This window comes from Elaeis guineensis, chromosome 6 (assembly GCF_000442705.2).
Source record: "Elaeis guineensis isolate ETL-2024a chromosome 6, EG11, whole genome shotgun sequence".
In the NCBI taxonomy this organism is placed as follows: Eukaryota; Viridiplantae; Streptophyta; class Magnoliopsida; order Arecales; family Arecaceae; genus Elaeis; species Elaeis guineensis.
In genome coordinates, this window is record NC_025998.2 from 94,433,089 (window position 1) to 94,460,776 (window position 27,688).

Sequence of the window (27,688 nt, forward strand, 5' to 3'; positions counted from 1 at the left end):
TAGCACGAACTGTTAGATTGATCTAATTAAAACTAATTAAACCAGTTGGTGTCTATGATAAACCAGACCGATGGTTTTTAATTGGCAAGTCTGCTAACCTGGCCATTTCTGATGGTGTCTAAGGCAAGCTTTGGCAGACCCTCCCATCGATCGAACTTATCTGATCTCTTGGTGAAATTATATTTTGATCGGATCACTTGACTATTCGAGCTGACCCATATTAGCTAGGTAAATCAGTGTGACTGATTTAGGTGCTCCTAGACTAGCCCTTTTAATGGTCTCCCTTAAGCTGACTTGGTAAAGCCAATGGGAGGATCATGATAAGCTAGTTCATCTGACCTCCTTCTCTAAATCAATTAAATCTCCTAAAAATATTAGGTCCTTAAAATAAAATCGTTATGGTGATAACTATATCATAGCCTCCCATTAAGTGGATGATAATGGGTCCATCAGTTGGATAATTATTGGAGGTCCAAAGGCCTGATGCTTATCGGTTGATGGAATTGTCATTCATAATATGATTTTTTGACTCCATCTTTCTAAATGGTGGTTAGATTAGCCAATCAAAGTTGGGCCTAATCATTCATTAGCTAGATGGACCAAGTATGGTCATGTTAATGGTTGGACCTAACCAGACCTTTTCAGTGGAGGCCAAAGCCTACTGATTAGGGACTAGGGCAAAATTAAAATTATTAGAAATTATTTAGAGAAATAATTGGTCATGAACCTACCCTTAGATGTACATGGGTTGGCTAACCAAGGTTGGGCTTGTGTGCAGTCTAAGAGGATTCTAGTACCTACTAAGAAATTAGGGTAATTCCTCAAATTGGAGGTAGAGGCTACTAATTCGAATAAAATAGTGGGAGAAAATTTTTGATTAAAGTCCAAATCTTTAGGTTTAATGAATCAATTACTAATTAGATTATGATTTTTCTTGGTGCAGATATGGCCACTTTCCTATCGCTCCGATCATTATTGGACAATGATAAGTTGGTGGGACCCAACTTCGGTAGCTGGTACCAAAAGTTGAAGATAGTCTTGGAGCATGAACAGATCCTATATGTGATAACGGATCCTGCACCTGAGGAGCCAGCTGCCAATGCACGTGAAACAGTCAGAGACACTTATCAGAAGTGGCTCAGTAATCGGACCACGGTGCGCTGCATCATGCTAGCTACCATGAGCGACGAGTTCAGTCGCAGATTTGAGATGGCTCAACTAAAGAACATGCTTCAAGTGTTGGAGGATGCCTTTAGCACACCTGATGATGTGGAGAGGCACAAGACTAGTCATGCCATCTTCAATACCAAAATACAAGATGATGCCTCTGTCACTGATCATGTATTGTACATAATCGAGCTGATGAAGCATTTGAGCAAGCTCGGCTTTTCCTTGCATAAGTAGCTTGAGAAAGATGCAATACTGAACTCGCTGCCCAAGTCTTATCTCCCATTCCTCACTCATTATAGAATGATAAAGCCTGAAGTAAACTACTACGGGTTACTGGGGTTGCTTCAAAACTTTGAGAAAAATCACCAACTCCACAAGGAGTCGGTGAACATAGTGGGAGGTTCATCTTCTGGTTCTAGACCCTTTAAGAAAAAGAAGAAGAACAAGAAGAAGAAAGTGAAGAAGGTACAAGTTCAGACTGGAACATCAGTGTAGGGCCAGACTAGAAAGATTAAGCCTGATAAGAGTCAAACTGAATGCTTCTTTTGCAAGAAGCGGAGGTACTAAAAGAGGAACTGTCCTCAGTACATTGCCTCTCTGGATCCGAACAGACAGAGAAAGAAGCAAGCTGTTGCTGGACAAGGTATTTATATGATAACTCTTTGCAATTTCTCTATTTGTGATATAACTGACTGGGTATTGGATACCGGTAGTCCTTACCATATTTGCAATTCATTGCAGAGATTACAGGTCAGTAGGAGATTCGAGCAAGACGAGAGGTTCTTGAACGTTGGAGATGGAAGATTAGTTTTAGTTCTAGTATTAGAAATCTTGAAATTTGTATTTGAGTCCTATACCGTTGTTCTTAATGATTGTCATTTTTATCCCAGTTTCTTTTTAAATATTATTTCTGTAGGCTTTCTGGCCAAAAATGATTATAAAATTTGAAAAAAAAAAACAAGTTTGTAATATCATTATGAATGGTGTTATCATTTTTTATGGACATTTGAACAATGGTGTGTATATATTATCACAACCTGTTAACGTAGTCTATTCTATAGGCAAGCACCTTAAATTAGATAGTGTATCAGATATCTTCTTATGGCACTGTAGGCTAGGTCATATAAATAAGAACAGGATAAACAGGTTGACTCGAGAGGGAATCCTCGAAGTTAGTGATTGTGAATCACTTCCAACCTATGAGTCTTGTCTTCTTAGTAAAATGACCAAGTCACCTTTTACTGAAAAAGGTGAGAGAGCTACTAAGCTCTTGGGCTAAGTACATACTGATGTATGCAGGCTCATGAGCACAAGTACTAGAGATGGATATTTCTACTTCATCACTTTCACGGGTGATCTATCCAAATATAGATATGTCTATCTGATGAAACATAAGTCAGATTCATTTGAAATGTTTAAACGATTTCGAAGTGAAGTAGAAAAATAAATGGAGAAGAGTATTAAAACTCTTCGGTATGACCGAGAAGGAGAATACCTTTCTGGTGAGTTTTTCACATATCTAGGAGAGAATGAGATTCTCTCCCAATGGACTTCTCCAGGAACACCACAGCATAATGGTGTGTTTAAAAGGAGAAATCGGACTCTGTTAGATATGGTTCGATCCATGATGGGTTTTGCCAGCTTGCCGATATCCTTCTGGGGATATGCACTCGAATCGATCTGTTATCTGTTAAATAGGATTCTAAGTAAGTCTATAATTAAGACTCCATATGAGATATGGACAGGACGTAAGCCAGCACTTTCACACCTTAGGGTCTGGAGGCACCCGACTTATGTCAAACGGTTAGTTACAGATAAATTTGGACCTAGGTCTGATAAATATACATTCATAGGGTACCCCAAAGAGACCAAAGGATATTTTTTCTACCATGCTGATGAACAAAAGGTGTTCATTAGTCTTAAGGCAATTTTTTTAGAAAAGGAGTTCCTTGGTAAAGGAATCGTTGCCTCTAAGGTTGAACTTGATGAAGTTCAACAGGTAGAAGGACCGACACCAATAGCTAAACCTGAGTCGGATTTGATTATATCAGATCCGAAGCCCAATGTACCTGCACCATTAAGACGATCTGATAGAGTACCACGTCAGTCGGACAGATACTATGATTTTTGGGTCCAGGACGGTGATCCCATCAAACTCGATGAGAATGATAAAAATTCGATCACCTATATGGATGCAATGCAGAGATTGATTTCGAGAAATAGCTTGAAGCCATGAAATCTGAAATGGAGTCCATGAAGGTCAACGATGTATGGATATTGGTTGACCCACCTGAAGGGGTTAAACCCATTGGGTGTAAATGGGTCTTCAAAAGGAAGAGGGGCGCAGACGGAAAGGTGGAGACCTATAAAGCCCGTCTGATTGTCAAAGGGTATCGTCAATATTATGGTATTGACTATAATAAGACGTTCTCCCCTGTGGCAATGCTCAAATCCATTCAGATAATGCTTGCAATAGCTGCCCATCTAGATTATGAGATCTGGTAGATGGATGTAAAGATAGCTTTTCTGAACGGAGAGCTGACCTAAGAGGTGTATATGATACAACCTAAGAAATTTACATCCACAGATGAGTCCAAGGTGTGCAAGCTTCAGAGATCCATTTATGGATTGAAGCAAGCTTCTTAGAGTTGGAACATGCATTTTGATAAGGTGATCAAAATGTATGGCTTCATTAAGAACGGAGAAGAGCCCTGCATCTATAAATGGAAAAATGGTTCAGTTGTGATATTCTTTGTCTTGTACATGGATGACATTCTCTTAATCGAAAATAACATCTCCGCACTACAGGGAATAAAAGTTTGATTGTCATCATAGTTCTCCATGAAGGACTTGAGTGAAGCATCCTACATCCTAGGGATGAAGATCTATAGGGATAGATCTAAAAGGATGCTTGGGTTATCCCAGTCCACGTACATAGACACTATGCTGAAGAGGTTCAGCATGGAGAATTCTAAGAAAAGCTATCTACCGATAGGCCATAGAATTTCTCTCTCTAAGAAGGATTGTCTGACAACTCCTGAAGAGAGAGAGCGTATGAGTAGAGTCCCATATGCTTCGATCGTGGAATCTATCATGTACGCCATGACATGTACAATGTCAGATATGGCATACTCACTAGGAGTAGTGAGTAGATACCAATCTGATCCTGCAGAAAACCACTAGAAAGTGGTTAAAGCCATCCTTAAGTATTTGAGAAATACTAAGGACCAATGGTTGGTTAATGGCGAGTTAGATCTGAAACTTGTGGGATTCACAGACTCTAGCTTTCAATCTGACCATGATAACAGCAGAAGCATGTTGGGTTATATCTTTACTCTGAATGGTGGAGCCATCTGCTGGAAGAGTTTCAAGCAGCATACTGTGGCAGACTCTGTTTGTGAGGCGGAGTACATCACAGCATCGGATGCCATGAAGAAAGTGGTGTGGTTGAAAAAATTCATCATCGAGTTCGGAGTAGCACCCTCTCTCGATGGTCTGGTCCTGCTCTACTGCGATAACACTGGTGCCATTGCTCAGACAAAGGAACCCAAAGCACACCAGCGGATGAAGCACATTTTGCATCGCTTCCACCTGATCCGAGAGATCGTGGATCGAGGTGACGTCGACCTTCAGAAGATCGACGGAAAGGAGAATCTGGCCGACCCCTTCACTAAAGCCCTTGCAATAAAGGAGTTCAACAACAACAAGTCGAAGATGGGTATTAGATACTATGCCAAGTGGCTTTAGGATAAGTGGGAGTTGTTGGAAAATATGTTCCAAAAGTCAATCGTCAATCTGTTGATGGTTGAGCAACCTTGTATTGTAATTGATTTGTTAATAAATAAAATATATTTTTAATATTTTTATCACAAGTTTTCTTTTAATGAACTCCATTATTGTGATGAAGTCCTTAGGACTATTTAAGTTTGATAAAGAGAGAATTTATTAATTAGTCCTTAAAACTGTTTACGATCAAATGATGGGCTATTAATAAGGACGACAGCTTCTATCGAGCATAGGTCGCTGTAGGCCATATGGGTTGATTGTCCTCTTAACCAAGGAGTGTGAAGATACTGGTATGACATACAAGTGAGATGTAAGAGTACATCATCATTGAATGTGACCAACTCTAGAGTATTCTACTATCGAGAATGTCTCTGATGGGATATAGATATAAGTGTCCCTTAGACCTGAGATCGCCTCAATGACTTGCAAGCAATTCACTGTGCTTTGGTACTGGACTAACTGAATTTCTAATTCAGTGATGGAAGGCTTCTGGGCATAGTCAAGTACTTGCAAAGTCGGAGTGTGATCAAGATGGGATTGACCACTCCAAGAGTTAGAGAAGAATGAGTCGCTGTATTTCAATTTAGCAAAATTTTGGCCTGGGTAATCCATCAGATGGATTTGATATTTTGAAATACAATGTGGACAACCTGATCAGAGTTCACAGTTGAACTCTGAGGTGTCTTATGAGCATTTTTGTCAAGGGGATAAATTATATGGAAACTATATCTGCATGGGTTCTAAGGATGTTGTTCTATACATTCGACCTATCCTGTCATCAGGTACCATTGCTAGATGGTCACTTTGATTGGTACAGAAATTTATTTTTATGCTATCGATTTAGGTTCGAACCTATGACGTCACATACATTAGAGTTCACAATCCGATCGGATGGTTGATCAACGATTAAGAATTGTTGGTGCAAAAATCCGCTTACGCCGGAGAAGCTGGAGTCGGGGAAGCCGCGGTCGCCGTCGGGACCTGCAAGGGAAGTCTAAACCGGAGGTGGGGTTGCTCCGATAAGACCCTCCGACGCTCAAGTCAGTTTTCTGCCTCAACAAGAATGGAGTGCTCGAACGGAGAATTTAGCAGAGTTTTGAGATAAGGAAGAATGAGCTTAAAGAATAACATATCTGGGTCTCCCTTTTATAGGCGGAGGAGGCAAAGGATTGATGGCGACATTTGTAACCGCCTGGTAGCGGGCCGCCCATGGTCAGGGGAATTGATTGCAAAAGATAGTGGGGTAGACCCGTGGCTATCGCCATAGCCCGCCACGTAGGGCCTGTTGTAGGTAGTGGGGCGACGTCCGTTGCCGCTAGTTGTCAGCGAGTAGTGGGATCGTGCAGCACCTGCCACAGGGAGCGGAGCAGAATCATGGCCATTGTACAGCCTGTCAGAGAGTAGTGGGTCCGTTGCAGGGGGTGGTGGAGCCGCACGGAATCTGCCACAGGAAGTGGAACAGGTCCATGGCTGTTTATTGTTATCTGCCAAGGGACGCGGATCTGTTGATCAAGGCTCGGTAGTGGGGCGGCGTTCGGCCTTTGCAGGAGTCCGGGAAAAGTCCCCCCTTTGGTTGAGGTCGTGGGTGGAGTCCGGTTCCAGTAGCCGATACTGAGGTCGGAGACTGAGGTCAGAGCTTGGCTCCCGTAGGAGTCCGGGTGGAACCCTCTCGGAGCCGAAGTTGCAGGTGGAACCTGGCTCCCGTAGGAGTCCGGACGGAGCTGCCCTGCTACTGATGGAGGAGCCCGACTCCCATGGGAGTCCGGACGGAGCCGCCCTGCTACTGATGGAAGAGCCCGGCTCCCGTAGGAGTCCGGGCGGAGCCGTTCTGCTGAGGATGGCGGAGCCCGGCTCCCGTAGGAGTCCGGGCGGAGCCGTTCTGCTGAGGATGGCGGAGCCCGGCTCCCGTAGGAGTCCGGGTGGAGCCGTTCTGCTGAGGATGGCGGAGCCCGACTCCCGTAGGAGTCCGGGCGGAGCCGTTCTGCTGTCGATGGTGGAGCCCAGCTCCCGTAGGAGTCCGGGCGGAGCCGTTCTACTGTCGATGGCGGAGTCCGGCTCCCGTAGGAGTCCGAGCAGAGCCGTTCTGCTGTCGATGGTGGAGCCCGGCTCCCGTAGGTGTCCGGGCGGAGCCGTTCTGCTGTCGATGGCGGAGCCCGGCTCCCGTAGGAGTCCGGGCGGAGCCGTTCTACTGTCGATGGTGGAGCCCGGCTCCCGTAGGAGTCTGGGCGGAGCCGTTCTGCTGTCGATTTCGACTACGGGTATTTTATACCCAACACCAGTCCCCCTACTTTCGAGTTTGAATTTCAAGCGAAGAAAGTATGCACAGAGAGAGATGTGCGCAGCCAGAATTGCCCCTTCGAACCTTGCGCACCGCCGCCCCCATTTAATGCGTGCACGTCAGAGTCCATTTTTCGGTGAAGGTGACTTGAAAAGTCTTTTCGAAACCCCCGTTGAAACGCGATCCCAAGCGTCGCTTTGCGGGAATTTGTGAGCGGTCAACCCTCGATGGCGGTGAAGGGGATAAGTGCGCCACATGGCACACACCAGTTGGCCCAGGAATACCCACCATCATAACTGTGCCAGGATCCATCGGCTATTTAAACCCCTCGGTCCCTTCGCGATTTCAATCCTGTTGCTGTTCTTTCATCTGAGAGTCTTGCTTCTCTCGCCCCAGTCCCTGTCTTCTTCCCTCACCATGTTCTCTACTCGTGGGGCTGTTCTTGAGGGAACCTTTAGGGTTTGGAGAAAGGTGAGGAGGAGAATGGCGGTCGGTGAGAATCTCCGTCGTGCCAAAGGGAGCTCAAGAATTCCTTCAACAACAGGGGTTTAATAATGGGGGCTGTCGATGAAGCTATTCTGCCCGCGAATCTCGGGGCAGTAAGGCGGGGTGATACCGGTCAAGGGGGCAGAATAGACGTCATAAGCCATGACGGGATCCTTGACGCCGTCGGGGCCGAGAGACCAGAGGCGGTCGGCGTCGACGGTGGGGCAGTAGAACTTGTTGCGGGGATGGTGGAAGTAACGCATGCCGACCTTGCCAGAGCGTCTCGGGTGGCGGCCGTCGTGGTGCATTCAGAGATGAGGCATATCTCTGGTGTCCCAACCGCTCCTGAAGTGGCTACGGTTCTTCTTGAAACAGGTCTTCGCTACTGCCGCCGTTACCCCTACCGCCTCCGGAGATCTATCCCACCCCTTTCCCGCTAAGGTTGGGACTTCGGGAACAGAATGAGGCAAGATGGGGCGAGAGCTGTTATACGCACTGGAGAATGTGACTGAGAAGGATAGAGACGGAGTTCGTAGCTCGGAGTGGCCTCCGGTTCGTCCTGCCCGAACCGTGCTCGCGATATTTGCGATGACGTGTATCTTCTTTTTTCCTGACCCACCGGGTCCTGTAACGTGTACTTCTGTTAAACGAAAAAGTGATTTCAGTACCTTGTTTGCATCTTGTGTTAAATAGTTGTCTGCCGAACTTCTTCATTTTCCTTTCCTTCTCTTTGTCTGCGTTACGTCGTTCCCAGGTCGTCGGCGACCTTTTCAGTTCATGTGGGGTCGTCATTCGCCGAGCTTCTTTTCGGCTTTTATGTCATTCGGAGATACCCACTTGTCAGGTTTATTTGGATTTTTCTCCGCTGAAGTCGGAGCTAAGTTCGGCTCCCTTGATAGTCCGAACGGAGAAGCCCTCCGAAAGTTGGAGTAGCTCGGTTCTCATAAGAGTCAGGGCGAAGTTTTTCTGCAATAAAAGTCATAAGTAAAGTCCGGCTTCCGTAGAAGTCCGGGCGGAGTTGTCCTGTAGCTGATGTTGGCGGCGGAGCCCGACTCCCGTAGGAGTCCGGATGAAGTCTTCTTTGGTGTAGGGACCCGGCTCCCGTAGGAGTCCGGGCGAAGTCTTTTTTGCGGCGGAACCTGGCTCCCGTAGGAGTCCGGGTGAAGTCTTCTTGACGGTGGAACCCGGCTCCCGTAGGAGTCCGGGCGAAGTCTTCTTGGCGTAGGGACCCGGCTCCCATAGGAGTCCGGGTGAAGTCTTTTTTGCGGCGGAACCCGACTCCCGTAGGAGTCCGGGCGAAGTCTTCTTGGCGGCGGAACCCGACTCCCGTAGGAGTCCGGGCGAAGTCTTTTTGGCGGCGGAACCCGGCTCCCGTAGGAGTCCAGGCGAAGTCTTCTTGGCGGCGGAACCCGGCTCCCGTAGGAGTCCGGGCGAAGTCTTCTTGGCGTAGGGACCCGGCTCCCGTAGGAGTCCGGGTGAAGTCTTTTTTGCGACGGAACCCGGCTCCCGTAGGAGTCCGGGCGAAGTCTTCTTGGCGGCGGAACCCGGCTCCCGTAGGAGTCCGGGCGAAGTCTTCTTGGCGTGGGGACCCAGCTCCCGTAGGAGTCCGGGTGAAGTCTTTTTTGCGGCGGAACCCGGCTCCCGTAGGAGTCCGGGTGAAGTCTTCTTGGCGACGGAACTCGGCTCCCGTAGGAGTCCGGGCGAAGTCTTTTTTGCGACGGAACCCGGCTCCCGTAGGAGTCCGGGTGAAGTCTTTTTGGCGGCGGAATCCGGCTCCCGTAGGAGTCCGGGCGAAGTCTTCTTGGCGGCGGAACTCGGCTCCCGTAGGAGTCCGGGCGAAGTCTTCTTGGCGTAGGGACCCGGCTCCCGTAGGAGTCCGGGTGAAGTCTTTTTTGCGGCGGAACCCGGCTCCCGTAGGAGTCTGGGTGAAGTCTTCTTGGCGGCGGAACCCGGCTCCCGTAGGAGTCCGGGCGAAGTCTTTTTTGCGGCGGAACCCGGCTCCCGTAGGAGTCCGGGTGAAGTCTTTTTGGCGGCGGAACCCGGCTCCCGTAGGAGTCCGGGCGAAGTCTTCTTGGCTAGGGACCCGGCTCCCGTAGGAGTCCGGGTGAAGTCTTTTTTGCGGCGGAACCCGGCTCCCGTAGGAGTCCGGGCGAAGTCTTCTTGGCGGCGGAACCCGGCTCCCGTAGGAGTCCGGGCGAAGTCTTCTTGGCATGGGGACCCGGCTCCCGTAGGAGTCCGGGCGAAGTCTTTTTTGCGGCGGAACCCGGCTCCCGTAGGAGTCCGGGTGAAGTCTTCTTGGCGGCGGAACCCGACTCCCGTAGGAGTCCGGGCGAAGTCTTTTTTGCGGCGAAACCCGGCTCCTGTAGGAGTCCAGGTGAAGTCTTTTTGACGGCAGAACCCGGCTCCCGTAGGAGTCCGAGCGAAGTCTTCTTGGCGTAGGGACCCAGCTCCCGTAGGAGTCCGGGTCTTCCACTTTGCTCATGTCAGGATGAGGTTCTCCTCCTGTTCCTGACAGGGCTGCGGGGGCACATTAGGGCGTTGCGAGGCCTCTCCCCCCATCCGGTCTAAAAGAACCGGGCCTTCGACTTTGCTCGAGTTAGGGCGAGGTTCTCCTCCTGTCCCTAACAGGGCTGTGGGGGCACATATGGGCGTTGCAAGGCCTCTCCCCCCATCCAGTCTAAAAGAACCGGGCCTTCGACTTTGCTCAAGTTAGGGCGAGGTTCTCCTCCTGTCCCTAACAGGGCTGTGGGGGCACATATGGGCGTTGCAAGGCCTCTCCCCCCATCCGGTCTAAAAGAACCAGGCCTTCGACTTTGCTCAAGTTAGGGCAAGGTTCTCCTCCTGTCCCTAACAGGGCTGTGGGGGCACATATGGGCGTTGCAAGGCCTCTCCCCCCATCCGGTCTAAAAGAACCGGGCCTTCGACTTTGCTCAAGTTAGGGCGAGGTTCTCCTCCTGTCCCTAACAGGGCTGTGGGGGTACATATGGGCATTGCAAGGCCTCTCCCCCCATCCGGTCTAAAAGAACCGGACCTTCGACTTTGCTCAAGTTAGGGCGAGGTTCTCCTCCTGTCCCTAACAGGGCTGTGGGGGCACATATGGGCGTTGCAAGGCCTCTCCCCCCATCCGGTCTAAAAGAACCGGGCCTTCAACGCCGCGATGTTGAAGCGGTTGACGTAGGCCCGGATGGACTCCCCCTCCCTCTGCTTGATGTTGATGAGGGACTCCGAACCTTTCCGGGGATGTCGGCTGCTGACAAAATGGGCCACGAATTGGTGGCTCATTTGATCGAAGGAGAATATGGTACCCGGCTTCAGAGCCGAGTATCAGTTCCTTGCTGCTCCCTTCAAAGTAGACGGGAAAGCCCGGCATAGGATGGCGTCGGGAGCACCATGAAGCAGCATCATCATTTGGAAGGCCTCCAGATGGTCCATCGGGTCCGACGTCCCGTCGTAGCTTTCAAACTGGGGGAGCTTGAAATTCGGTGGGATCGGTTCCTGCATAATCATTTGGGAGAAGGGAGGGTCAGTGCAGATATCCTCACCATAAGCGGGAGGCGCATGGCGGAGTTCTTCAATCCGCCGGTTCATCTCCTGGAGCCTCCGGTCCAGGAAGTCCTCTCGACTCCGAGTCTCGAGGGTCCTTTGGCAGAACGGGGGCAGGGATCTCCCAGGGGTGGAGTCGTGGTCCGATTGAGGGCTCTCTACCCTCGGATTCGCCTTCCCAGGAAGGACGGGGTGGCTGGCCCAGGTGGCCCGCCCCACCGCCGGGTTCTGGCATTCCGGAGATGCCCCCTCCGGATGCGCCGACGCCTGCGGCTGCTGCTGCTGTATTGCCTGTACGGCCTCGACGAGGCCTTTGACCTGCTGCGCCAGCAAGTCAAACTGCTCCGCGCCGACCGCCGCCGCTTGAGGGGGAGGAGGAGGAGGCTGAGAAATGAGAGGGGAGGCCGGAGCCTGAGATCTGGCCGCGGAGGCCGTGGACCGCCGGGTGGACGCCTTGCGCGGAGGCATCGAGTGTCGATCTCGCGGGGGAGGATTAGGAGTGGATGACGGAGAGATGGTCGGAGGCGGCTCCGTTGAGCGCTCCTTCAAGAACAAGGGTGCTGCGAAGACACAACCCTTCCTCTAGCGCCAATCCTGTTGGTGCAAAAATCCGCTTGCGCCGGAGAAGCTGGAGTCGGGGAAGCCGCGGTCGCCGCCGGGACCTACAAGGGAAGTCTAAACCGGAGGTGGGGTTGCTCCGGCAAGACCCTCCGACGCTCAAGTCAGTTTTCTGCCTCAACAAGAATGGAGTGCTCGAACGGAGAATTTAGCAGAGTTTTGAGATAAGGAAGAATGAGCTTAAAGAATAACATATCTGGGTCTCCCTTTTATAGGTGGAGGAGGCAAAGGATTAATGGCGACATTTGTAACCGCCTGGTAGCGGGCCGCCCATGGTCAGGGGAATTGATTGCGAAAGATAGTGGGGTAGACCCGTGGCTATCGCCATAGCCCGCCACGTAGGGCCTGTTGTAGGTAGTGGGGCGGTGTCCGTTGCCGCTAGTTGTCAGCGAGTAGTGGGATCGTGCAGCACCTGCCACAGGGAGCGGAGCAGAATCGTGGCCATTGTACAGCCTGTCAGAGAGTAGTGGGTCCGTCGCAGGGGGTGGTGGAGCCATGCGGAATCTGCCACAGGAAGTGGAACAGGTCCATGGCTGTTTATTGTTATCTGCCAAGGGATGCAGATCTGTTGATCAAGGCTCGGTAGTGGGGCGGCGTTCGGCCTTTGCAGGAGTCCGGGAGGAGTCCCCCCTTTGGTTGAGGTCGTGGGTGGAGTCCGGTTCCAGTAGCCGATACTGAGGTCGGAGACTGAGGTCGGAGCTTGGCTCCCATAGGAGTCCGGGTGGAACCCTCTCGGAGCTGAAGTTGCAGGTGGAACCTGGCTCCCATAGGAGTCCGGACGGAGCCGCCCTGCTACTGATGGAGGAGCCCGGCTCCCATGGGAGTCCGAACGGAGCCGCCCTGCTACTAATGGAGGAGCCCGACTCCCGTAGGAGTCCGGACGGAGCCGTTCTGCTGAGGATGGCGGAGCCCGGCTCCCGTAGGAGTCCGGGCGGAGCCGTTCTGCTGAGGATGGCGGAGCCCGGCTCCCGTAGGAGTCCGAGCGGAGCCGTTCTGCTGAGGATGGCGGAGCCCGACTCCCGTAGGAGTCCGGGCGGAGCCGTTCTGCTGTCGATGGCGGAGCCCGGCTCCCGTAGGAGTCCGGGCGGAGCTGTTCTGCTATCGATGGTGGAGCTCGACTCCCGTAGGAGTCCGGGCGGAGCCGTTCTGCTGTCGATGGTGGAGCCCGGCTCCCGTAGGAGTCCGGGCGGAGCCGTTCTGCTGTCGATGGCGGAGCCCGGCTCCCGTAGGAGTCCGGGCGGAGCCGTTCTGCTGTCGATGGCGGAGCCCGGCTCCCGTAGGAGTCCGGGCGGAGCCCGGCTCCCGTAGGAGTCCGGGCGGAGCCCGGCTCCCGTAGGAGTCCGGGCGGAGCCGTTCTACTGTCGATTTCGGCTGCAGGTATTTTATACCCAACAAGAATCATTCTAGGGTTAAACGATCAATACGATTGATATTTAACCTAGTGCAAGTATTGCAGGAGGATCGATTAGCAATTCGATTGTTAACTGACTTAATTTGATTAAGTTAATAGGCTGAGATTAAGTCTAATTGAATATAATTTAATTAGATTTGGTTTGGACTTGATTAGAACAAGTCCAATTGATTTATTGGATAAGCCAAGTGCAAGAAAAAACTAGTCCTAGTTCAATTAGAACTTGGGTGAACCTAATTTTTAATTTGATTAAAAAATTAAATCAGATTTAAATCTAATTTAATCTAATTAAATTAGGTTCTTAATTAGGTTAAGACATATTTTAATTGGATTGATTTGATTTTGATTTGATTTGGTTTGAGAAACCAAATTTGAACAAGTCATAGATTGAATCCTAGTAAGGCTAGGATTCCACCTTGCACCACCGTAGCCCCCCACGCCCACTCTCTCTTATTTTGTGTGACAAAACTTTCTCTCCCAGGCCTTTACACATACTCAAATCTTTTCACTCTTTCTCTCTTACATGGAATGTCGTTGTGGACCAAGTTAAAGTAGGAATTAATTTGGATTTCAAATTCTATGAGATAGAGTTTTAGAAAACTAAAACTCTTTCCTTATGGCACTGATTTTATCTAGATTTTTTTTGAAATTTTTATGGCTTTTATGACACATATTGTGTGCCCTTTTCTGGTGGTCAATGGTAGAAAAATGAGGGGGTGCCCAAGAGTTGGGCACCACTTTTCTTGCCCTGTTTGGATTTTTCTTGACTAGGTATTTGACCTAGACAAGGACTCTTCATATCTCATTATTTAAGATGAATTTCTTCTTGAAATTTTTATGGATTATAAAGAATTGAGAGACCTTTGGGGAATATGAAAATCAAGGAGAAAGGGTGTTGGGGTGTGGAGATATAATAGACACAAACTAGGTGTCTAGGGGAGAGCAAAGAGAAGAAGAAGAGGGTCTTCTTCTAGAGTTGCTGAGTTTACCTCTTTTCTTCCTCTATCTATGAGTTTTCTGAGAGTGTCTCACATCTAAAATTTTTTTTCCTATTTTTCATCTTTGAAAGAGTCCAAATCAAGAAGAAGGAGGTATCTGATCGACCATCGAAGGAGGATCAGCACAGTACTAGCATACCATGCTGATTTCCTAGACCAGGACTTCTGATCGTGATTCATGGGCTCGTGTGGATGACTCCTAGAGGTCGGATGTATATACGGCTTGTAACATCATTCTCAAGCCCAGATCAAAAAAGTTAGAACATCTAACTTGCAAGGTAATAGATATGATCTGTTATATTTTACATACATTAGATGTAGTATAGAAACATATTGATATGATCAACATGTAGTTCTTGCTCTTTATATTTTAATTTTTAATTTTTAATTTAATATCATATAATAATCATATAATAAAATCTTAGATCTAGAGATTCTCTAATTTTATAAGATAAATTTTGATTTATTTTAGTCTTTCGCTGTCTGATCTTGAAAAAGTTTCAAGATCTAACCCTGAAACCCTAGTTCTGGTTCCTTCAGATATCATATACCTTGTATACTAATCATAGATTAGATTAAAATCAAATTTATGATCTAAATATATAGTCATATATCATACATATGAATCAAAATTTAGATCACAAAAAAATTCACGTTTCATGCATGTATCTATTTCACATGAACTAGAACTCTTTCTATATCAATTTTCAGATCTATGCATGCATCAACATATCAACTATATATTTTAGAATTAAATTTATAATTAAATTTTAAATTTGAAGATCTATCCATACATCTCATGTATCAAGAAAAAATTAATTTTGAAACCTTTTCAAAAATATGTATATTAAAATTTAGCATATAAAAATCCATGACTCTAATATCACTGTTGGAATTTGGGATTTGAAGCATGCATATGTATTTCAAAATTTAATTTTTTAAATACCATAGTAGAGAATAAAATTAAAATAATTTTAATCTAAATTTTGTATGCATAAAAATATAAAATCATATGGATCTATTTCATATACTGAAATTGATGTATGCTAAAATTTAGATTGTGATCAAATCATTTACCTGTTTCGCAATCTCTTTCTTCAAATCTAGATTTGGATGAGATGAGGCTCTCTGTTAGCCACATAAGTATCTGACCTCTATGAATATCCATTCAGGATCAATCTGGAATAGTTCTCTATAATTTGAATATTGAAACTCCAAAATTTAACCTACTGAATCTGAACGAAGTCTGGATCGCGATCAACACTTGATCTTTCTCCTTGATTTTCTTCTTTTCCTCTTCTTTAAAGTTTTTTCTTGCTATGTACTGCTACCAGATACTAGAAACTAGAAAGAAAGAGGCATCCAAACTCTTTTGGGCATAAAATACTTTGGAACATGCGTCCCAAGGAAGGGATGTATAGAACACCCAAGAGAAGAGAAAGAAAGAGGAAAAGAGGGCGTGGGGAGAGCCTTTGGGTGTGAGAGGCTACTGATTTTTATGCTCTAGAGACTTTGGGAAAGGTCTCTTTAAATAGGCATAAGGATTGAATCCTATTCAATCTCATAATACAAGTCTTACTTGCATTAGGATTCCTATTAACTTAAGTTATCTAACTTACATTAGGAAGCCCATTAGGTGCCAACAATTGGAGCCCTTGCACCTATAATTAGACATCCTAAAATACATCCAAGAGATATCCTATATGAAAATAAAAGACCCTCTAATCAATGGACACTCCCAAATTGATTAAATCAAGGTGGCGCCCCATAATAACTATCAAGGAGATTCATAAGGGACTTGGACCCTTAATTTATGGGATCTATAACCTTAGACACCCAATAATTGAAGTCTCATGGATTTTATTCATGTAGGTTATTAGCAGGTAATTAAGTTAGAATTAAGTTATCAAATAAGTAATCCCAATGGAAAGAAAAATTGGGTCCAACCATGTGCTAGCAAAGTTATCATAAACCCAATAGATTTCTCTAAACCCAATTGATACTTCATAAACTCAATTATTTATTTCAGACCTAATCTCTTTGTTGTGTGACCTTATAGGTTCAATTCTATCTAGTAGTGAGACATACAATGATCTCTATCATCATATCATTGAAACTCTTTTTAATGGATCGGAATAATTTTACTCTAACTCAATAAGGATTGTCGATCCAGAACAATCCTAATGAGTTCTCATAATCCATTAGTGACAGCTAACAGTATATAGTGGCAACCCAGTAGAACTGAAATGAACCTCTAGGTGTAGTTAACGTATGATTCAATCTCTCTATCGTGAGTCTCGACTAGATGACAAGTTATGGATAAATCATCAAATCTCAACATCAGTCATATGATAGATTCAATAGCTTAAGTCCATATGTGATTCTATGAAAATTCTTTTTCATCGATCATGCTACTATGGCCATAGACTTAAGAACTCAGCCTCTTAAATCCCATAAGACTACTCTCTTCTGCTAGGATCGATAGATCCCATTTTAATGCACATCCCACTCCTACAGTAGACCAACTGTCGTCAACATCCACTACAATAGCTCTTTGAGATCCATATTGATGTATTAGTCAAACTCCAGCAGTCTCACTACGAGCAATAGTATCATCTCAGGTCAAAAAATCAGTCATACAACTGCAGCATCGAGAAAGACACTAATGAGTGAGTAGACATCCATGTGACTTCTCGTGTTGGTCACATTCAGTGCAAGTTATTCTCTAACAACCATCTGCACTCTCACTCTAATATCTCTACACTACAGACTCGAGATCCATCTGTTCGAAGAAAGCGATCCGTGCACTGATCTATCCGGATCAATCGCCATCTCTAAGATGATCCTATGACTAGGAGCAATTTAGGAATCAACCATCAATGACATATGCCTCAAATTCTCAACTCTTTGAGAATATGTGTCATCATCTTGTTAATCCCTTGGATGATTCATGGACGCATAGATATGAATGGTAATATAACTGTCCAATAAGCACAAAATTATGTCCTAGAGATATGAAATGTGTCAACCAAGATTGACTTCTAGAACATACATCCAACACCTAGACCTTCTTCACCTTTCGTAAGTTCAATGGTGTGAACTATTAGTGTTGAGGCCATATTTGCAAAATAGCTTTCTAATACTGTTGGTCCTAGTTGTCCAATTATTTAAAGTCCTATAGTGACATCTCCTATGGTGATTTCATCTATGGTGACTTCTTCTATGCTGGGAGTAGCAGTAAGTGTGGGATACGATATTTAAATAGAGAACGATGATTGGGTCAGTATTGAAATAAATTCTGATAATCGTGGTTTTGAATCAGATGAGAATGAGGCTGATGAAGAATGGCTTGATGAGGACAGTAACAATGATGAAGATGAAGATGGTGATGAAGATAATCAGCCCGATATTGTAGGAGAACTTGAACCTCCTCTGTATGAAGATGATAATGTACAAGAATCTGAACCTCATTTGCATGAACCACCATAATTTTTTAGCAACTTAAATTTAGATTAAGATGATGGTGTTAGTGCTGGTTGAAAATTGAACTCTGACTCTCAGTTTTGGAACTCATCGATTACTGAATTTTCTATCGATTTGATGTTTCAAAATAAAGATGAGCTAAAGAGAGCTGTTGATCTTTATCATATTCGAAAGCATCAGACATATAATGTAGTCCAGTCACATTCAAAGTTGTAGTCCATATGATGTGCATCATCATATACTGAACAAGAATGTAAATGGAGGCTTCATGCTGCACTTTTAAAGAAACATGGATATTTTCATATCATAAGATATAAGAGTTGTCACACTTGTTTGTTTACGGGATTGAGTCGAGACCACAAACATGTTAGTGAAAAAATGATTGGCACACTAGTCCAATATTTGGTTGAGAAAGATTCAAATGTTAAAGTGAAAGCTATTGTGGTAGCCGTTAATAAGCAATTTCAATATACAGTGTCATACAAGAAAGCATGGTGTAGAAAACAGAAGGCATTGGTTGATATTTATGAAGAATGGGAGCCATCTTATGCAAAATTATCCTATTATATGGCGGCACTCCAAAATACAAAATCTGATACTATTGTTTCATGAGATTTTTTTCCAACTGAAAATTTCGACGTGTGGGTTTTAAATTATATTTTCTGAACTTTCGCACTATTAATCCAGGATTGGAGGCACTGCCATCCTGTGATTAGCATCGATGGCACGTACTTGTATGAGAAGTTTAAAGGTAAGATACTAATTGCAATAAGAGTTGATACAGAAAATGAGATTTATCCCTTAGCATATGCAATTGTGGATAAGGAGATGACTGCTAGTTGGAGTTGGTTTTTTTTCCAGTTTAGGACACATGTCACACAAGATAGAAATGGAATATGTCTAATTTTTGACAGACATCCAGGTATATTGAATGTTATTGCAGATGAGTCTATTGGATGAAGTCCGCTACGTACCTATCATCGATACTACTTAAGATATATCTGTAGTAATTTTAACACTTATTTTAAAAATGCACAGCTCAAAAGAGCAGTATGGCAAATAGAGAGCACTCATCAAATTCGCAAGCTCGACTTTATCATGGGTAGGATCAAGACAGTAAATCTAGAGGCTTGGACTTGGCTGTCTAAGTTGGAATCAGAGAAGTGGACAATGGCACATGATGGTGGCATGCGTTATGGTATTTTTGTTGGGAATAGTGTCCCAAAGCCAATCGTCAGTCTATTGACGGTTGTGCTCTTTGTTGTATTAATACATAAATTATAAATAAATAAAAATTATTTTAATATTTTTCATCACAAATTATCATCTTCTAATGAACTCCTGTGTTGTGGTGAAGTCCTTAGGACTATTTAGACTCGACAAAGGAGGATTTGTCATTTAGTCCTTAAACATGTTCACGACCAAATGATACGTGTTGGGAAATATGTCCCAAAAAGGCAATCGTCAAGCTATTGATGGTTGAGCAACCAAGTATTGTAATTGATTTGTTAATAAATAAAATATATTTGGCATTTTCATCATAAGCTTTCATCTTCAAATGAACTCCGTTGTTATGATGAAGTCCTTAGGACTATTTAGATTCGATAAAGAGAGGATCTATCGATTAGTCCTTAAAATAGTTCACGATCAAATGATAGGCTGTTAATAAAAACGACAGCTTCTATCGAGCATAGATCACTGTAGGCCATATGGGTTGGTTGTCCTCTTAATCAAAGAGTGTGGAGACACTGGTATGGCATACAGGTGAGATGTACTGGTACATCATCATTGAACGTGACCAACTCCAGAGTATTTTGCTGTCGAGAATGTCTCTGATGGGATATAGGTATAAGTGTCCCTTAGACCTGAGATCATCTCAGTGACTTGCAAGCAACTCACTGTGCTTTGGTACTGGACTAACTAAATTTTTAATTCAGAGACGGAAGGCTTCTGGGTACAGTCAAGTACTTACGAAGTCAGAGTGTGATCGAGATGGGATTGACCACTCCAAGAGTTGGAGAAGAATGAGTCGCTGTATTTCAATTTAGCAAAACCTTGGCCAGGGTAATCCATCAGATGGATTTGATATTTTGAAATACAATGTGGACAACCTGATCAGAGTTGACAGTTGAACTCTGGGGTGTCCTATGATCATTTTGGTCAAGGGGATGAATTATATGAAAACTATATCCGCATGGGTTCTAAGGATGTTGTTCTACACATTCGACCTATCTGGTTGTCGGGTACCATTGCTAGATGGTCACTTCGATTGGTACAGAAATTTATTCCTGTACTACCGACTTAAGTTCGGACCTATGAGGTCACACACATTAGAGTTCATGATCTGATCGGATGGTTGATCAACGATTAAGAATCGTTCTAGGGTTAAATGATCAATACGATTGACATTTAACCCAGTGCAAGTGTTGCGGGAGGATCGATTAGCAATTCGATTGCTAATTGGCTTAATTTGATTAAGCCAATGGGCTGAGATTAAGTCTAATTAAATATGATTTAATTAGATTTGATTTGGGCTTGATTGGATCAAGTCCAATTGGTTTATTGGATAAGTCAAGTGCGAGGAAAAACTAGTCCTAGTTCAACTAGGACTTGGGTCAATCTAATTTTTAATTTGATTAGAAAATTAAATTAGATTTAAATCTAATTTAATCTGATTAAATTAAGTTCTTAATTGGGTTAAGACCTATTTTAATTGGGTTGATCTAATTTTGGTTTGATTTGGTTTGAGAAACTAAATTAAAACAAGTCATAAGATAGAATCCTAGTAAGACTAGGATTCCACCTTGCACCACATAAGCCTTCCCCATGCCCTCTCTCTCATTCAACGCCAATCTCTTCTTATTTTGTGTGACAAAAGCCCTCTCTCAGGTCTCTCCCACATTCACAAAAGGTCTCCTCTCTTCTTTCTTACATGGAAGGTGGTTTGGATCAAATCAAAAAGGAATAAGTTTGGATTTTGAATTCTATGAGATAGAGTTTTAGAAATCCAAAACTCTTTCAATGTTTATCGAGCATAGGTCATTGTGTGTCATATAGGTTGGTTGTCCTCTTAACCAAGGAGTGTAGAGACACTGGTATAGCATACAGGTGAGATGTAAGGGTATATCTGCACTGAACGTGACCGACTCCAGAGCTATCTCTGCTGTCAAGATTTGCTCTAATAGGATATGGGTATAAATTTTTCTCTGACCTGAGACCGCCACGGTGACTTGCAAGCAACTCACTGCACTTAGGCACTGGACTACCTGAATTTCTAATTCAGTGACGGAAGGCTGCTGGGTGTAGTCAAGTACTTGACTTGTCAGTGTGTGTGTCAAGATGGGATTGACCACTCCAGTTCAGGAGCTGTGTACAGTCGTATTTCAATTTAGCAAAACCTTGACCAGGATAGTCTTAGTGAGGAGTCACAGGACTGATTGAGTTGAGCACGACTCGGATGATCTAATCAGGGTTGATAATTTAACCCTGAGTCGTCCTAAACACAGGGGTCAAAAGGGATGAATTATACAGTAACCATATTCACGTAGGTTTTGAGTATTGCAATTATGACTATTCGACCTATCTAGACATCAGGTACCATTGCTAGATGGTCACTTCGATTAGTACAGGAATTAGTTCCTATGCTACCGGCTTAGGTTCGAACCTGCGGGGTCACACACATTAGAGGTTCCTATCTGATCTGATGGCTGATGAAGAGTCTTCATGTTCATGGACTATGAGTCCTATGTGTCTGAGACTCTGTGATCGAGAATCAGAATTCTCTGATCACAAGTCCCACACATTTTGGGTACCGGGGTCAAGAGTCCCACTGGTTTGGGACTCTACGATCAAGGTTTCATATTGATGGACTTTGATATCCGATTGCTTATCGAATTTAGACTCAATATTTATGAGAGGTTTAATTAGTAATTTGATCACTAATTAACTCAATTTGATTGAGTAATTATTTTTGGATCAAGTCCAATTGAATTGGATTCAGTTGGGTTTGGCCCGATTAGGTTAAGAGTTGACCTAATCATCGAGATGGTTTGATCCCTGATTGATCAGGAGTTGGGCTTAATCAATTCTTAATTTGATTAAGATTTTATTGAACCTAATTAAGTCTAATTAAGTTAGATTTAATTTAGTCTAATTGTGCTAACCTATTTAGATTAGGTTGGCTCAATTAGGTTCAAACCACCTTGACCTTTCTCCCTGCGCCACCTCACTTCTTCTGCGCATATTTGAATTCACGAGAAGCAACTTCTCATGAATTTTCTTCATCCAGAAGGCATCCCATGCCCACCCTTGTGCGCCAATTATCTAGATAAAAATAAGTTGGTTGGCCATTCAAATTCAAAAGAAAGTTTGAATTTGAATGAGCAACCAACTAATCCATGCGCCATGCTCTTATCTTATGCCCCCCATATTTTACACGAGAAAGTGTTTCTTGTGTAAACTCTCCATGCACAAATCAACTCACGCCCCTTCTCTTCTCATGCCCAAGTGGACAGGGATGAGTTGGTTTTGCATTTGAATTCAAATTTGATTTGAATTCAAATGTGCAACCATTTATCTTTATCCTCTCACGTGGATAAGACATGTTCGACGTTGTTTTAAAAGGAGGGGAAAGATGGGGCGTGCGTAGGAATTTTTGGAGAAAAAGAGTGGGGCGTGAGGAAGCCTTGTGCACAAGTAGGAAGTCCATATCCTTTCGAGAGAAAAATAAAGAAAAGAAAAAACAAGTGGGCGCAGGGTTTCTAGTGAGTTCCCTAGGGTTTCAGCCTGGGGTTCGGGAAGTGAGAAGATGAGCTACGAGTGTCGTGAGCCCACCAAATTTTAGAAAGATCTTCAACATCCTCTCAAGCATATCTGCTGATGATCTGGAGCATCCAAAGAATCAGCAGACATCGATCGAAGGAGTTCGATCAACATCAATCGAAGGAGTTCGATCAGCATCGATCATTGAAAGGGCTCTACAACAAGCTAGCACTCGTGAGGAGCCGATCAGATCGAGAGTCTCGTGTGGACGATCCGCAGAGACCAGACATGCTGTGTGGCTGCATCACGATGATCTGACTCTTCCGATGATAATCAAATTACGGTGATCGACTATCCACACAAAGGTATTGTATTCTGGACACAGAACAATAAATTATTTACTGTTCAAATTTGAATTTCAAATTTAAATGCATGCATGCTATATATCATATTTAGATCTTAGTGTAGGGTAAATATATGTTAATTAATTAGATTAATTAATTATTTTCACTGTAAAATACTAATTTTGAAAAGTTTTAAAATTATTATTTTACCTCTGCACTCAAATTTTGCTTCAATTTTAACTATAAATTTGTCAGAGATTTTTAACAATATCTTACGAGGAGCTAGAAATATACTAATTACAGCTTGTGTTCAAATGGCATTCTACCATTTTGTGAAATATTTTAATATGAGATGTGTTCAAGCTTCAACATATGTGCAAGAGAACCCAAATAATTTTTTACTTCTCATATTACGATTAAGATTGTAGAAGATCAAGTCAAAGCTAACCAACATACTGTAACAGCATTTAATATCCAATGAGGCATATATGAAGTACTTACGAGGAGAGTAAGTGCAGGATTAAAAAGTGAAAAAAATTTTTAAACTATGACTTTAAGTTACAGAAAATATTCTTGTGGAAAGTGGAGCATTTATAGATATCCTTATTCACACGTTTTAGCTGTGTGCCAAGAAATTGCTGTACATTTTAGTGGGTTCATGGATGATGCATACACAGTTGCGGCATATATGAATGCTTGGAGTGGTGAATTTTATCCATTACCACATGAAAACTATTGGATGTCCACACACTTGTATACATGTATTCCTGATCATCATTATTTGAGACTTAAGCAGAAAGACAAGTCAAAGTCAACAAGGCTGCAAAATGAGATGGATGATAGGCAAATAAGAAACAAGAATCATTGTGGCATTTGTAGAGAATAGGATTATGATCGTCATCGCTGTCTTAGGTTACTTCCACACACATCAACTTCAAATAGTGGAAGACATTAAAGAGTTATGTATTATTTTATGTATTTTTAGAGTTATGTATTATTTTATGTATCTTTGATAGTTGAACAGTTGTGTAATCTATGTTCTAAATTATGTATTAGCCTCTCCATTGCTCTATGTATAATTGCAAAGTTATATTTATTATGAAATGAATTAATATCATATTTCTTATGCTCTAATACATTTGGGATGTATGTTATTATTTTAAGATCATTAGTATGCTATGGCTTATGAGGGATGGCATCCGGACCCTCGAGACCATAGTATTCTTATATTGCAGGAGATCCATCGCTCACAAGCCATCATAGATGGCAATATAAGTATTAAATTCTTACTATTTATATTTTTTTAAAGAAAATCTTGTTTGAGAGATGCATGTTATCTAATTATTCTATCTTATTGCAAGAGCCTAGACACCTCCGATTATGATGAGCCGATGCTGACATATGGAGGACGGAGGACATCCTAGATAAAATTTTAGATTATTTATGATATCTGAGATTTTATAGAGTCTATCAGACAGGACGCATACAGATGGATGTTGGTCTTATTATTGCCTTACTTGAGAGATGGCACCTAGAGATACATACAATTCATCTTTCATTCGATGAGGCGACCATCATGTTACAGGATGTTAGTATCCTCATCGGATTATTAGTTGATGATGAGGCAGTTACAGGAGCTGATCCCACTCTTAGCATTCTAGAGTGGCAGGATATGTGCTATCGATTATTAGGATTTCAGTCTGATGCACAATTTTTTGATCATTCATGATTGAGAATAAAGTGTTTGGACGATCATTATCGATATTTCTACATTGGAGATGATACACTAGAGGAGATGGTGTGACAATATACCAGAGACTATATACTGCGATTATTAGGAGGTGTCCTTTTACCTGTGTTAGTGCAAAAATCCGCTTGCACCGGAGAAGTTGGAGTCGAGGGAGTTGCGGTCGCCGCCGGGACCTGCAAAAGAAGTCTAAATCGGAGGTGGGGTTGCTCTGGCAAGACCCTCCGATGCTCAAGTCAGTTCTCTACCTCAACAAGAATGGAGTGCTCGAACGAAAATTTTAGCAGAGTTTTTAGGTAAAAACGAGAGCTTATAGAATAACGTATCTGGGGTTCTCCTTTTATAGACGGAGGGGGCAACAAATTGATAGCGACGCCTGTAACCATCTGGTAGTGGGCCACCCAGAGTCAGGAAAAATTTATTGCGGAGGGTAGTGGAGTGGGATCGTGGCTATCGCCGTGGCTCGCCACATGGAATCAGTTATGGAGAGTGGAGCGGCATCCGCTGTCGTGACTCGTCAGGGAGTGGTGGAATCGCACAGGATCCACCGCAGGGAGTGGAGTAGAATCGTGGCCACTAATACGGCCTGCCAAGGAGAGATGGAGCCTCACAGAATCCATCGCAGGAGGTGGAGCAGGGTCGTGGAATGCTGGAGCCGCATGGGATCTGCCGCAGGGAGTGGGGCAGAGTCGTAGAGTGATGGAGCAGCGTGGGATCTGCCGCAGGGAATGGAGCAGAATCGTGGCTGTTACTGCAGTGCACCAGGGGGCGGAGGTCTATCGGCTGAAGTCCGGCTGGAGTGTCTGGCAAGAGGAGCTCGAAATCCGACTTTCGCAAGGGTTCAGACGGAGTCTTCCTTTAGTCACAGCCAGGGACGGAGCCCGACTCCCGTAGGAGTCTGGGTGGAATCTTCCTGTAGTTAGGTACGAAGTCCGGCTCCCGTAGGAGTTCGGACGAAGCTTACCGACAGTTGAAGTTGGTGACGGAGCCCGGCTCCAGTAGGAGTCTGGGTGGAGTCCTTGCGATTGAAGTCGTGGGTGGAGCCCGGCTCTCGTAGGAGTCCGGGTGGAGTCTCTCTTAGAGTCGTGGATGGAGCACGGCTCCCGTAGGAGTCTGGGCGGAGTCTCCCTTGGAGTCGTGGATGGAGCCCGACTCCCGTAGGAGTCCGGGCGGAGTCTTCCTTGGTGTCGTGGATGGAGCCAGGCTCCCGTAGGAGTCCGGACGGAGTCTTCCTGCAATTAAGGTTAGGTGCGAAGTCTGGCTCCCTAGGAGTCCGGATGGGGCTTACCGGCAGTTGAAGTTGGCGATGGAGTCCGGCTCCCGTAGGAGTCCGGGCGGAGTCCTCCTTGCGGTTGAAGTCGTGGGTGGAGCCCGCTCCCGTAGGAGTCCGGGCGGAGTCCCCCTTGGAGTCGTGGACGGAGCTCGGCTCCCGTAGGAGTCCGGACGGAGTCTTCCTTGGAGTCGTGGATGGAGCCCGGCTCCCGTAGGAGTCCGAGCGGAGTCTCCCTTGGGGTCGTGGACGGAGCCCGACTCCCGTAGGAGTCCGGGCGGAGTCTTCCCTGGCGTCGTGGACGGAGCCCGGCTCCCGTAGGAGTCCGGGCGGAGTCTTCCTGTAATTAAGGTTAGGTGCGAAGTCCGGCTCCCGTAGGAGTCCGGACGGAGCTTACCGGCAGTTGAAGTTGGCGACGGAGTCCGGCTCCCGTAGGAGTTCGGACGGAGTCCTCCTTGCGGTTGAAGTCGTGGGTGGAGCCCGGCTCCCGTAGGAGTCCGGGCGGAGTCCCCCTTGGAGTCGTGGATGGAGCCCGGCTCCCGTAGGAGTCCGGGCGGAGTCTTCCTTGGCATCGTGGATGGAGTCCGGCTCCCGTAGGAGTCCGGACGGAGTCTTCCTGCAAATAAGGTTAGGTGCGAAGTCCGGCTCCCGTAGGAGTCCGGACGGGGCTTACCGGCAGTTGAAGTTGGCGACGGAGTCCGGCTCCCGTAGGAGTCCGGGCGGAGTCCTCCTTGCGGTTGAAGTCGTGGGTGGAGCCCGACTCTCATAGGAGTCCGGGCAGAGTCCCCCTTGGAGTCGTGGACGGAGCCCGGCTCCCGTAGGAGTCCGGGCGGAGTCTTCCTTGGCGTCATGGATGGAGCCCGGCTCCCGTAGGAGTCCGGGTGGAGTCTTCCTTGGTGTCGTGGATGGAGTCCGGCTCCTGTAGGAGTCCGGGCGGAGTCTTTCTTGGCGTCGTGGACGGAGCCCGGCTCCCATAGGAGTCCGGGCGGAGTCTTCCTGCAATTAAAGTTAGGTGCGAAGTCCGGCTCCCGTAGGAGTCCGGACGGGGCTTACCGGTAGTTGAAGTTGGCGACGGAGCCCGGCTCCCGTAGGAGTCCGGGCGGAGTCCTCCTTGCGGTTGAAGTCGTGGATGGAGCCCGGCTCCCGTAGGAGTCCAGGCGGAGTCTTCCTTGGCGTCGTGGACAGAGCTCGCAAGGGTCAATCCCGCTGAGAACTTCGGCCTTGGGTATTTTATACCCAACACCAATCTCCCTACTTTCGAGTTTGAATTTTGAATGAAGGAAGTACAGAGAGATTGGCATAGCCGAAGTTGTCTCCTCGAATCCTGTTCATGACCGCCCTAAGATATTTTGGCATTAAATGTGCGCGTGCTGGAGTCTTTTCAAATCGGGGCGATACGAAGGGACCCTTCGAAATTCCCGCCGGTACACTGGCCCAGGTACGGTGCCATAATGGCCCTACCAATCCGTCAGCCGCTTTTAGCCGCCTGTCGGGGGGAGTGGGACATGTGTCGGACGCAGGCTGGCCTAGGGGGATTCGCGATCATTATGGCGCCGGATCCCAGGGTCTATTTAAATCCGTCCTTCCACCTTTAGGGGCCCTATTCCGTTCCAGAGTTCTACCAGTATCTGCCCTTCCTTCGAGAGCCCTGTTTCTGTTGGTGTTGCTCCTAGATTGATTTTGATGATTACAAAGCAGATTGAAGGGATACAAATAATTTTAAAATGAAAAAGTCCTTATGCTCTTCAAGGGCAAAATCGTAATTTCATTAAAATCCTGATTTGATAGTATCA